This window comes from Triturus cristatus, chromosome 3_2, assembly GCF_964204655.1.
Source record: "Triturus cristatus chromosome 3_2, aTriCri1.1, whole genome shotgun sequence".
NCBI lineage: Eukaryota > Metazoa > Chordata > Amphibia > Caudata > Salamandridae > Triturus > Triturus cristatus.
This window is the reverse complement of record NC_140584.1, coordinates 1,003,035,219-1,003,048,912: the sequence shown is the minus strand read 5'-3', so window position 1 is coordinate 1,003,048,912 and position 13,694 is coordinate 1,003,035,219. Positions and strand designations below refer to the sequence as shown.

The 13,694-nt window shown below is 49.3% G+C and overlaps 1 protein-coding gene across 5 annotated transcripts in view; it reads right to left on the bottom strand.

The window, feature by feature from the left end:
• Positions 1 to 13,694, bottom strand: part of PEX12 (peroxisomal biogenesis factor 12) — a 58,294-nt gene that overhangs the window by 31,382 nt on the left and 13,218 nt on the right. The gene's annotated exons all lie outside the window — the stretch shown is intronic.

Below are 13,694 nucleotides of genomic sequence, written 5' to 3'. Positions count from 1 at the left end.
CAGAACCAAGTTGTATGTGGGGCTGGAACACATTGATGCCTGAATGGAAGAGCAATCTTAGGGAATCAACCACATTGGTAAAGTGGAGAATTGGTGCTGCACATAAATTGTCTAGAACTCCTAGTGGGTTCCTCCTCTATCATGGTCCTGTCTGCTCAGAAGGCAGATTGCTGCATTCTTCAATGGATGGACAATCTATCTGCAGTTCGTTACATCAAAAAATGAAGAGAAGCCAGATCAAGAATCTTGACGGAGATAGCGAAATACTTTCAGCATTTCAGCTTACTACACAGATTGTCAGCAACACTAAAGTATCTCCTACGGCAGAAGAATGTAGTCGCTGACAGCCACTCTCGTTATCTGAGAGATGCCAGCAACTTGAAACTGTATTGTCACTTTTTCCAACTTCTGATGAACAAATGGAGTACGTTCATGAGGAATGACACTTGATCCTTGTGACTCTAATTTGGAGAACTCAACCAGGTCTACTGATTCTTATGAAGATGTCTTGGGAGGCCCTTGTGATAATTCTTCAACGATTGGAGATTGACTGCAGGGATGTAGAATTCCTAACGCCCGACACCCAGGACATATTGTTTGGGGTCGAGGGCAACAGGTTTTCATGTCTAGTGTATTTTGTCCATTGCAGCACAAACCCTTTGGCTGCCATTTTGCAGTACCACATTATGGCTCAGAGAAGGGCACGGTCTGTAGTTAAGGTAATATGTTTGTCAATATGTTTAAGATGTTCAAACTTGTATTTATGGCTCATTGATTGAAAGACTTTATTATTAGGGTGAGCACTCTAACTTTTTAAATATAATAAATAACTGTCCAGGATAAACAAATCAACATATGTGTATATAAAATCTGCGACCATATGTTATTATATATTCATGCAGAGAAAGTTGAGACGGTCCCCTGACGAAGGCACCAGGCCGAAAAGAGCAGAGCTTTTATCTCCCGCCAGCCCTCAGTTTTGTCCAGGAATCTTCTGGATGTTTCAACTGTTGACAAATATACATGGTCTCTAATTGCTAAACCAATTGTGTAATCTAAATGTATAATCCAACTGTACTGTTTTCTCTTTGAATATACGATTTTGCACATATATACCTCTATCCTGATGCACAAATGATTTTATCTATAGAATAAGAATGGTTTTTGACATTTGAAAAAAACAAAATACAATAAAAATAAAAAATTTTGATATACAAAAAATAATTGAATATTGATATAGTCATTCATAAGTAATAAATAAATGATGCACAATGTTTTTTGAATAATTATCATTATGTTGTCCTGGAGCTTGTAAGTTTTGTGATTATTGTAAACTTGTTGCTAGTTTTCTTTCTTTCCCTTCATGATATTTTCCCTAGGGCCAACAAGTTCATTCATTGCATGTAGGGGTCCCCATTTTTCCCAAATCGAAAGAGCAGATTGCTGTCACTCACAGTGAAGCCAGTCGATACGTAGAGAGAGACATAATTTTAATAAACACAAAAGGTCATGGTCAATGCAGACAAAATTAGAGGCCGAATTATTAAAGAAAGTCTCAAACGTGCACCCATGTATATGCCCTTGTATTAATTGCAGCTATAGGGCTTTGGTGAATTCCCAAGAATTTAAAGAAGTAGAACAAGAAATAGTACTTCTAGAAAATATATTTGTGAACTGCATTTTAGCATAAGCAAATGTGCATGTGTAGATTTGCTCATGCGAAAATCTGAGTGTTTGCAAGTTCACTTTCCCTCCAACCACTTTTTTCCTAACTCTGGAAGAAGGTTTATGTCTGCCATTGATTGTCAGGAGTAAATTTCCAACATTTCTCAGTAGGGGAAAAGATTAGAGACAATTTGTTGGAAACCTTTAAAACATCCAAGTTAGTAGGTGTGCACAGACTCAAAAGGGCATTCTAACCCTGGAACGATTGCTTAACACTACCTTCAGCCCGAGTATGTAAATATGCAGAAATGTGGCAACACAAGAGGATTGCAAGTATTCAAACACTACTATGGTATGAGCCCTGGCATAATCAGAGAGGCTATATCAGAGCTCTTATATAATGAGATTGCTGCCATAATTTGTCAGTGCACTACATAGCATCAAAGGGTCAAGTGGATTGTGTTACAGGGCAAGTAGATTTAGGAAGCAACCAGCCCCATGGACAAGTAGATATTTTATTAAATTCCACATCCCTGTGACTGACTATGGCTGAGTTCTACCCACTAGTACTGGCAGGACAACTCCACCTCATGACGTAGAAATTTTAAGGGCCATTGGCAAATACCAGGGATTTTGGAACAAGCTGCATAATGTATCAAGCAAGCGTGGTCCAGTGGTACCAATAAGATATATCCTCCTACATGGAAGGGACTGGTACGTTGGTGCAATGAAGAAGGGCTTAACTGACAGGGCAGTAAATTATTTTTGATCAGCTATTTCTGCAGGTCATATGCCTGTAGGGTGGAAACCTGTGGGAGAGCACCCTTTGGGGAGTAGGAATAGATTGTCTAATGCCTCTACCTCTAGGTGTGCTGTGGAATGTAAGTGCTGTGCAGTAATTTCTGGAACGATGAACTGATAACTATGATTTGTCTCAGAAGCAACTTTCAACAAAATTGACGTGGCTGCTGTGCCAAATATCATGCAGGTGTATTTCCGAAATAAAAGCTTTGGAATTAACAGGCAGAGAATTATCACCCAGAAATGTTTTCTTTCATATTACCAGACAGAATAAGACTCATTCGAAATGCATTTCCTATCCCAGTTTCCTAATAATCCTACGTTGTGTGTAGTTTGTTCCCTTAAATTGTATGGAGGCTGTACCAGAGATGTTAGATTGGATGGAACAAGTCAGTTGATCATTGCAATCCACAAACCACATTGATCAGGGACAGTGGCTATGTTTTCCAGGTGGATAAAATGGCTTATGGCAGAAGCTGGATTTATGCAACCTCTTTTGGGGCTCATTCTAAGTGGAGAGCCTTGGCTTTCAAATTATATTTGATTTGAGTACTAGGTTGGAGGATATCAGGAAGGCTACAGATTGGTTGTAGGATTTTACTTTCAAATTGTTTTAGTTCAATCCCCCTTGGAGATGTAGCTTCTGTAGTGGGAGACAGCTTTGAATAAGCATAATTTGAAGCTTCAGGTCCTGATACATAATCAAATATTTTTACAGGCAAGGATTATTCCACCTTCAATTAGAGATAATGTATGGGTATTATCTTTCTGTGATATTCAATTCTAATGGTGATTTAATCTGTTTTATTGTGATATTCTGTTGTTTGCATGTCCTGCTCATTGATTTGTTTTATGATGATTATGCATTAGGTCTGGATTTTACTTCTGCTGCATTTTGTCTCAGGGAATGAACAAAAACAAGATTGAATTCTGGAAGTTTGGGAACTGTGGATGCTTTGGTCGATTTACTGGACAAGTTGACAATGTTGTCAGTTCTAATTGAAATGAAAATTCAAGGCACACTGCAAAGAAAGAGACAGTCAAGATTATGCTGATCCCATTTGGGCATGTGAAGGACGTTTTTATGGACTACTTGTAGTTGTTTTCCCTGGTTCCATGCGATCTGTATTTTTTGTAATTACTGACTGCTTATTAGCAGCTGTGAAATTAACAGTAAAGAAAGACGCATAATCCTTGCATCCGTGTCCTTAAAAGAATTGAAAACTTGTGATGCTAGTAAGCTAGAAATTCTTTTATCTATCATTTTCTTCTTTTCAGCAGGGGGTGTGTTCCAATAAGAAGGAATTCTGAGTGCTTAAAAGTGACTCAATGGAAATTGTATTTAGGGACTGTAAAGGTTACCCAAATATGGCGCCCAATGCCCTTGGCATATCCTTTGCGGTCAAGGACAAGTATTTATGTGTATTTTGTCAACTGAACAGGTATGCACAACCTCAGACAGTACAAACCCTTTGGCTGCCGCTTTAGAATATTAAACTGTGAAAGAGGATTGTCTGTAAGTAAGGTAAGATTTGGATCCATATGTATGAGTTAGTGCACTAATGCAACGCGTTTACTATTAGGATGCGTGTTCTAAAGAAATGCTGTGAGCGTATATTTGAGGCAATTTATAATGCTCACAGAATGCTATATGATTTTATGCAAATAGAAGCAGAAGTCTGAAAGCATGACTTGCAGCTGTTTGCTTTCAAAATAGAATGCACACAAACATTGTAACTCAAGAAAAGGTTTTGCTAAACTATTGTGGAACCTTAGATACCATTTTGCCGAGTCATACTTTAGCAAAGTATGGTTGACACGTCACTATCTGTATTTGATTTTTATTTTTAAAGAGCAATTTTGTGGAATTAGTGTATAACTATTATGGGCAACATGAGAATAAATTAGTCACAAAAGTGCACCCGCAGTTATGTATCCTCACATTGGTGCAGTTATCACTTTCATTAATTCCAAGAGTTAACCAAAGTAGATCTGGAAATCGTACTTCTAGCATACCTTTGGGAATTCCGGTTTCGTTTAAGCAAATATACATGCATGGATTTGCTTAGGTTTCGTCAGACTGATGAAACACCACTGCAAACAACTGTAGTATAAATGGAGCATGAACCAGAACAATGCAAACAGGAGGATGCTCTAATCTGTCTTGAGACGCTTCTACCAAATGATCCGGACCACCAAACGCTTGGCAGACTGCATCGATGTCTGCACCAACAGAAGCAATGAAATCTTCGGCATTGTGAAGAGTTTTATCCCGATCAACAGCTCGCAGGACCTCTGTAACACCCTCTCAATCCTTTAGCAACAAAATCACCACTATTTAGAGCAATTTCAACCCACAACAGGACCCAAAAGAACTCAAATACTTCTTTATGATATCCAAAGAACTAGCAACTGTTTTGAAGTCCTCTTTTTGCATGTATGCTTGGATTCCTGTCAGCAGTTTGGTCTGGTCTCCTCTTTCAAATCCTCGAAGAACTGATTTTCTAAGCATCTTCGCTCGTGAGAGGAAGGAAAAAGTGGCTTCTTTTATGCTGGTTTGCTAGGAGGGTGACTGATGGCTTGCCCTTGCCTGTCCCTACGCCTCATAAAGCTGGCTCTTCAGTAGCCTCCCTCGCCCCAAATGCTCTTCATAAATACATTCCCGAGTTTATCAAATGGATTAATCTTATGAGGAAGATTTTCTCCAGATGTACTCAGCTGTCTGCTTGTTCTTATCAGGCCAGTTCCCTCATCTTTAGGGAAGCTCTACTTCCCTTCTCCTCCTCAGTGAAGGTACCAGCCAAGATGCAGAAGCCTCATACAACCACTTTCCAAAGGGTTTTATTGCTGCCTTAGTTGTAAATTTTACAGACTTCTGTACTGATAAATCCAGTGCCTCAGCAAAGCCAGCATCAATGGTACAGATTGTGTACTCCTATCCCCCCTTGCAAAACAAGGCAACACAATCCTTTGAAGCCACAGTACGACAATGTCAATATTATGCCCTTTATTTTATCTGAGCAAAAAAGTAAACAGAGAATTAAGAAATATACTTAGATGATCTGACAGCTGCTCCCAAGTACAAGAAAGTGAGTGTGGCTTTCTTATGTGTAAATACACTGCGACTCTCTTGGAGCATGAGATCTATGAAAGTCATGAAAAAGCAATCTACAGGATCGTGCAGAGGGGACTTGGGAGGCACAAAAGAATTAGCTGGTTAGACAGCCTCAGTACTTCTGCCTGCTACATTTTAAAACAGCAGGGCATAGCACTATAAATAGATCTCCAGAGGACACCAACAGGTTGCAGTCCAGAGAAGGCTCGACACTATGCTGTTCCAGTGTACAGACAGACTAATCTGCAGAAGAAAACCTTAATCGTAGCGCAAGCCACCACCTGATCTCCAGCCTACAGTCCATGGACGTTACATGCCCAGCAGAGGCAAGTGGGCCACCAGGTGTTGTCCCAAGCTGAGGGGGTGGGTCCAAGGACGAGGACTTCTGTCTTTTCCGAGCTGAGCTTCAGACAGCTGCTGCGTATCCAAGCTGCGACATCTTTCATTCCTTCCTGCCCCCCCGCCGCCCGCGTCGGGTCCCGGAAATAGAGGTGCCGAGGGATTTCGATGACCTCGCCTCGGCTGTGGACCCTGAGAGAGAGGCGGGCCTGCACGAAAGCCACAAGAACGGCCCTTGAGTCCCCCCGCCTGGCCTAGGGGCCACCGCAGGGCCACTTCCATCGCGTCGACCACCAGTGGAGTCTCCGTGGGGGCAGCCTGGAGTTGGGAGCGTCCTGCTGGTGGTGTTTGGTGGCTGGTGTGGCCGATTCCTGTGCCTGAGCCGCGGAGGGAGCTTCAGTGGGCTGGCTTGGACTGCTACTCACCTGCACGGTTCCGCTCGAGGGACGACGCGGCTGTGCCTTCTGCCCTTCCTGGCATCACTGGGGGCTCCGGCGACCCAGCCGACGATACCGTCCCCTCCAAACCACGGGGAGTCACGATGGGGAAACCGAGACCCGCGCAGCATCAAGCGATCCCGGAGACGGCCCCGGAGAACATGCCTCGGACCTCGACTTGGTCCCCCAACGCGATGCCCTCCACAGATCTGTCAATCTCGGACAAGCTGGACAAGGTCCTCGCCGCCATTGAATTGTCCCGTCTGTCTATGGAAGAACGCCTGGGTACCCTGGCGACGGACGTCAATCTCCTCCGCGATGACCACCGTAAGCTGGCGGACCGGGTGCGTACGGAGGAACGGACGCTTGAGGAAATACAGCCCGTGCTAAAAGAGCAACAGCAGACGCTCCAGGGTGTCCTTACTCGTCTAGCCGCGGTGGAGGAACGCGCACAGGATTTGGAGGGCCGCTCAAGACGCTGTAACATCCGAGTGCTGGGGCTGCCGGAGGGAGTCGAAGGTGCCGACCCCATAGCATACATGGACACGTGGCTGAAGTCCTTCACCCCGTCATCTGACCGCACACCATTCTTTTCCATAGAGCGGGCTCACCGAGTGCCAGCCCGAAGGCCCCCGCCCGGTGCGGCTCCTCGGCCACTCCTCGCCAAGTTCCTACACTTCCGAGATCGAGATGCGGTGCTTCGGGCGGCGCGACTGGCTGCGCCGTTACGAGTGGAAAACAACCACATCATGATCTTCCCGGACTATGCCCGAGCGGTACAACAACAGAGATCTTCCTTCCTGGACGTAAAGCGGAGACTACGGGACAATAAGATCCAATATGCATTACTCTTCCCGGCCCGCCTCAAGATCCTCTATAACGGATCCTCCCTCTTCTTCACTTCCGTGGAGGCCGCGCAAGACTGGACAGATCAACATTTCCCGCGGTCATCCGCCTCTCATCCCCAAAGGGGCTCCCCCCTTAAGACTTTCAGTGCCCGGAAGCGGCCCAAGAAGCTCCGTAATATCGAATCCAGACCAACGCACGACTCGCCGGATCTCGAACAGATTATGCGAGAAAGACGGGAAGCTTTACAAGCAGTGATTGATCTACGCACCACACAGCCCTCAGACTCTATAGATCGACCTCCGCACCTGTTCTCCTCAGAAGGTGAAAACGACAGCGACAGCACCGCTTCGGGGGCAGATCAGGCGGCGCCCCCCCTCGCCACTCCGCAAACCGCAGATGGACTATTGGACGGACTGCCCTCTCCTACCTTGCCCTGAGGCATCTCAGGCACACGGACTATTACTTGGTATCCTTATCTGTAACGCATACCTAGCACCCGTAATATCCCACTCACAGGGACTGTCACCCTGCTCCGGACACATACTGATCCTACTACATGCCCACTCAGCGTGCAACCTCGCACTAGCATATCGTCACCTCCTATCATATAAAGCAGTTCTCCCCCCCTTGTGTTACGGGAGGAAGTTTGGACACATCGTTTCCCACACGATGAGTCCCATGTATTGGGACGGTTTCCCGCACCCCCACACGTTGTTTAATTCCCGGTTTACAAATGTCTCACCCTGCCATGGAGTTTCACACCACAGCACATCCGTTTTTCCAGGCTTCCGGTCCGCCGGCCCCCCTCGCATGCAGCGCATCCCTGAGGGTCCACAACACGACTTCCCTAATGGGCCTCCCACCCAGCCCCCACATGGAATCGACCGTCTATGACACGACTGATGACCAACGCAGACATTAATATACTCACACTTAATACACGTGGTCTACACACCCCACGTAAGCGCTATGCGGTATACGCCTATGCGAAACGACAGAAGGCAGCTATCCTCTGCTTACAAGAAACCCACCTTAATTCCACCGAAGTCGGCAAACTACGAGTAAAATGGCGCGGACTCATCTGCGCCACGACCTACTCCTCGTTTGCCCGGGGAGCACTGATATGGATCCGCCCGGGAACCCCTTTTCGGGAACTTAAACGGGTAGTGGACGACGAAGGCAGATACGTTCTACTAGAGGGTCTCTTAGATGGGAGGGCTATCCTCTTAGGAAGCATTTACGCCCCAAATGTTGATCAGGATAAATTCTGGGATCGACTTACAATCTCTCTGGCCCAATTCACGGATATACCCTGGCTACTAGGCGGGGACTACAACTGTATCCTGGACCCGGGGCTGGACCGCTCACACCCCCCACTCCCACATTCCCCCACATACAGACAAATAGACCGATTTAAAGCATGGGTCGCACACTGGTCCCTCGCGGATGCATGGAGGCTCCACCACCCCCAGGCCCGTATTTACTCTTTCCACTCCATTCCTCATAACCTACGAGTCCGGCTTGATCGATTCTTATGCACTGCAGCGCTTCTCCCGCAAATATGCCACTCGGACTATCTGGGTAGAGTTGTTTCCGACCATGATGCACACATTCTCGGCCTCCGATGGCGGCCCCCGCATCCCCCTGTCCCCACGTGGCGACTGCCGCGGGACTGTCTCACGGACCAGACCTTCACACACGACCACCGACGTAACATCCAAGACTACTTTACAAATAACACGGGGACCGCGTCGTCCGCCCTGGTCGAGTGGGATAGCTTCAAGGTAGTGGCCCGTGGAGAATGCATTCGGTACAGAACCGGAGTGAGACACATCTTGGAGCGAGCCCTAGAGATGGCGGAGCAGCGGCTGGCGACGGCCACTAAGGCCGCAGACCAATCAGTAGCGACGGTAACTCAGGTCGCCCACGCCAAATCAGAATATCAAGCAGCGTGCGCGGACCTCCGTCGACACAATTTTCGGGCATATGCAACCCGAATGCACAAGGACCGTGACAAGTCGGGTACACTCCTGGCATGGCTCGCTAAGCAGGATACTGAAGTCCGGCCTATTACCGCAATTATAGATCCCCAGGGTACCCTGGTACAATCCCAGGACGAGATCCTTCAGGCGTTCTATCAACATTACTCGGCGGTCTACACTGTTCCCTCGTCTCTCGATCCCGGAGCCGTCGACCATTTCCTAGACCCTCTCCCCCTTCCCCGAATCTCCGCCGAAGACCGGAAGGGATTGGACGCAAAGATAAAAACAACTGAGATTACAAGCGCGGTACGTGCACTGGCCCGCGGCAAGGCCCCTGGCCTTGACGGGCTCCCACTTGAATACTACGCCACTTTCGCTCCACTATTGACCCCTCGTCTATCAGCAGTATTAGACTCGGCGCTAAGACTAGGCGAATTACCAGACTCTATGAGAGCGTCGGTGATTGTGACATTCCCGAAACCCGACCGGGACCCTCAACTCCTAGCATCCTATCGTCCCATCACACTACTCACAGCCGACTGCAAGATCCTGGGGAAAATTTTGGCGGACAGATACTCACAAATAATACGCCCGTTAGTACACCCGGACCAATGCGGTTTCGTTCCAGGAAGAAATACCTCTCATAATATCAGGCGCCTTTTTCATATCCAGGATCAGATTGGTGACCGATTTCCTCACGCAGCAGGTCTGATCCTGGACCTTGAAAAGGCGTTCGACACTCTGACGTGGCAATACCTCTTCGCCGTCCTGAGGCGGGCTGGCCTCGGCCCCACACTCATAGCCTACACTCGCCTGCTCTACACTAACCTTACGCCCCGGGTCCGCCTCGGTCACTATATCTCCCCGGAATTCGCAATACACAGGGGCACACGACAAGGGTGCCCCCTCTCGCCCCTATTATTCGCGCTGGCGGTTGAACCCCTGGCCATTCGGCTTCGTAGGGATGGGCAAACCTGGGGTATCCCACTAGCGGACGTTACACACTGCGTATCCATGTACGCGGACGATCTCCTCATATATATATACGAGATGTGACAGCGGATCTCACCATGCTTGAGACCGCCCTGGTGGAGTTCGCGGAGGCCTCGGGGCTGAGAGTGAATTGGGACAATCAATGATCTACCCCCTCCACCCGGATGCCCCTCCCCGGGAGGTTTGGATTGGTGACCGGAAACTGCATTGGGCGACTGAGGGTCCCCGATACCTCGGGATTCGATTATATCATTCCCCAGTAGACATGTTCGAGGGTAACCATCGTAGGGCACTGGCAGGGATACGATCCTCCATTGGGTTCTGGCGGAGCCTGCCGTTGGCCCCGATCGGCCGGGTAGCCCTGGCGAAGATGATACTGGTCCCGCGGCTCTTGTATTACTTTACCAATCTCCCAGTGATCCCACCCCGCTCCTTCTTCAAAGACTTAGACACACTTCTCAGCTCGCTGATATGGGGGCAGGGGCGGCACAGAATCGCACTAGCCAAGCTAAAACTGCCCACGACGCAGGGGGGGCTCGGGGCGCCCTCATTCGAGGCCTACTTCCTGGCGTCGCAGCTCCAGTGGCTCTCATACTGGACGGCGGAGCGATACACACTCGAGACATGCACGGCCACAGGAAGTATGCCCACGCCCGAATTGCGTCGCCTGCTTCTACCGGGCTCCCGCCCCACACGAACCTACCCCCTGCAGGTAGACATCGCCCGGAAATGTATTCAACGCATACACCGCATGGCACCGCGCTGCCCCCCATACACGCCATCATTACCGCTAGTCGGTTGGCCCCGAAATGACGGGTTCTTCACATCCACCATGCTTCGGGAGTGGACGTCTAGGGACATTGTCGAAGCAGAATTGTTGTTTGACGAGGGACAGCTCCGGCCGTACCGGCAACTCATGGAAGCCTACGATTTGCCCCCAGGCCAGTTCCTGCTTCACCATCAACTCCTCGGCCATTTTCGACCATACGCTGATCTTACACGGGGGAGCCTCCCACACACCCAGTCCTCCACACAATTTTACGAATGGGACAGGGTCGACACCTCATTACATGGCTGTACAAATCAATCAGGGACCTAACACCCCCACTACTGGCGCCTCTTCGAGCCCTATGGGAGGAGGAAACAGGCAGACCCTTTCATGACAGCGAATGGGACAGGGCGTTAGAATTCCCCAAAAAAGTTTCCAGGAATGCCCGCTTTAAGAATATCCAGTTTCACATCCTACATAGGGCCTACCTGACACCAGCGCGCCTTCAACGCTTTTATCCCGACACCACCTTCCTTTGCCCTCGTTGTCAGGCGGGGGATGCTGCCTTTTTCCACATGTTCTGGACCTGCCCGGACTTACAGAACTATTGGTCATCTATCCACTCGACACTCAGAGATCTTACTGGGCTGACCCACTTGACTACCTGGGAGGGATGCGCGCTAGGTATACTGGGGCGGAGGAAACGTCACAAGGTGCCGATGCGCTTCGTCTTCCTAGCCCACCTACTGGCCAAACGCTGTATAGCCATGCACTGGCGGTCCCCTACTGGTCCCCCGTTCGCGGCTTGGGTAGGGGCGGTTCTTAAATGGGCCGCAGCCGAGGAGGACGCAATACGGGAGGAGGAGGCCAAGGGTGCCCGTAAAACCCCAATCTCTCTAGAATGGGCGCTCCTACTACATCAATTCAGACAGTCTCAGGCCCCGGACGCCCCTGTCACCGACAAGCATACCCCCGACACCGTGTCGCCTCATACGACGCAGGTCCCCGCGGTGGAGGATATCCCCCATTGTCCCCCCACACCACCCTTGAGCCAGATGGATCCCTCCCTGCTCCCCTGACGCACCCAACGGCTCCTTACACCGGCTTGCGCACACACTCATCCCCCCCTCGGTGGGTGGCAGCAATACTGTAGAATGGTCAAGGGCGGACTCAGGACATAGCCTTGGTCCCATCATGCAGAACTTCATGGCACTTCCCAGTTTGGCCCTCCTCCCCAGTTTTCTTTACGGGCAAGGAACTGCTACAGTACAGACCGCATTTACACAGAACAAGACACATATGTGCTTTCTACATTGCTAAATGATTTAATTTGTTCCTCATGTAATATACTCATTTCCACGGAATGTGGTGTATGTATGCTTATCATCATAAATGCCAATAAAAAGAATGTTAAAAAAAAAAAAAAATCTTTCATTCCTTCCTGGAAGCGGTGCCTGGTGGTATCGGGGTCCTTCGTGAGGTAGAGGATGAGCTGGGTGTCGTCGGCGTAGGATACCATGCTGAGTCCATGCTGTCTGACGATGGCGGCGAGGGGGGCCATGTAGATGTGGAAGAGTGTGGGACTGAGCGATGATCCTTGGGTTCGGAGAGGAAAGGCGGGAGTCTGACCCTTTGGGTTCTGCCGGCGAGAAAGGAGCGAAGCCAGTCGAGGGCGGTTCTCTGTAAGCCGGCGTCGTGCAGTCTGGCTGCGAGAGTGAGGTGGGAGACTATGTTGAAGGCTGTGGAGAGGTCTAGCAGGATGAGGGCCGCGGTGTGGCCTTGGTCGAGGAGCGTGTGGATGTCGTTTGTGGCGGCAAGGAGGGCGGTCTCGGTGCTGTGGTTAATGCGGAATCTGAACTGGGAAGAGTCGAGGATGGTGTCCTCTTCGATGAAGATAGTCAGCTGGGCGTTGACAATCTTCTCTGTGACTTTGGCTGCGAAGGAAACAAAAGAGATGGGTCGGTAGTTTTTCAGGTCTGTTGGGCCTGCAGAGGTTTTCTTGAGGAGCGTTGTCTTGTGAAGCATAACTACTCACCCATAAGGGTCTCATGGCAGGGGGTGGGGGTGGGTAAGGGGAATGTTGATCCATCTAAGGCACTGTGGTATAGTCAAACAGTCAGGTCTTGAGGTCCTTCCTGAACGGAGGCAGTGACGGTGATTGGCGGAGATGGAGAGGCAGGGTGTCCCAGGTCTTTGCTGCAAGGTAGGAGAAGGAACTTGCAAATACTTGGGACGGTGGCCAGGGCCAGTAGGGCGCAGCAGAGGTCTCTGGTGGGTGCGTGGAACGCGAGGCGGCGGTTGAGGTACGCAAGTCCCGTGTCATCTAGGGCTTTGTAGGCGTGTGAGGAGCTTGAAAGGGATTCTTTTGTTGACTGGGGGCTAGTGGAGGTCTCAAGTGGCTGGTGATGTGGCTGTGGCGGGGGATATTGAGGAGGAGTCTGGTGGAGGTATTTTGAATGTTCTGCAGTTTCTTAAGGAGTTTCTGGGTGATGCCGACGTAGAGTGCATTGCCGTAATCTCGTCTGCTGCTCATTAGTGCGTGGGTGACCGTCTTTCTAGACTTGTTGGGAATCCACTTTAAGATCTTTCGGAGCAAGCGTAGCGCGTGGAAGCAAGATGATGAGACGACGTTGATCTGGCGGTTCATGGTGAGCGAGGAGTCCAAGATGATGCCGAGGTTTTGTGCATGGCTTGTGGGTGTGGGGGATCCACCAGGAGTCGTCCCAGGTGGAGGGGGTGGAGCC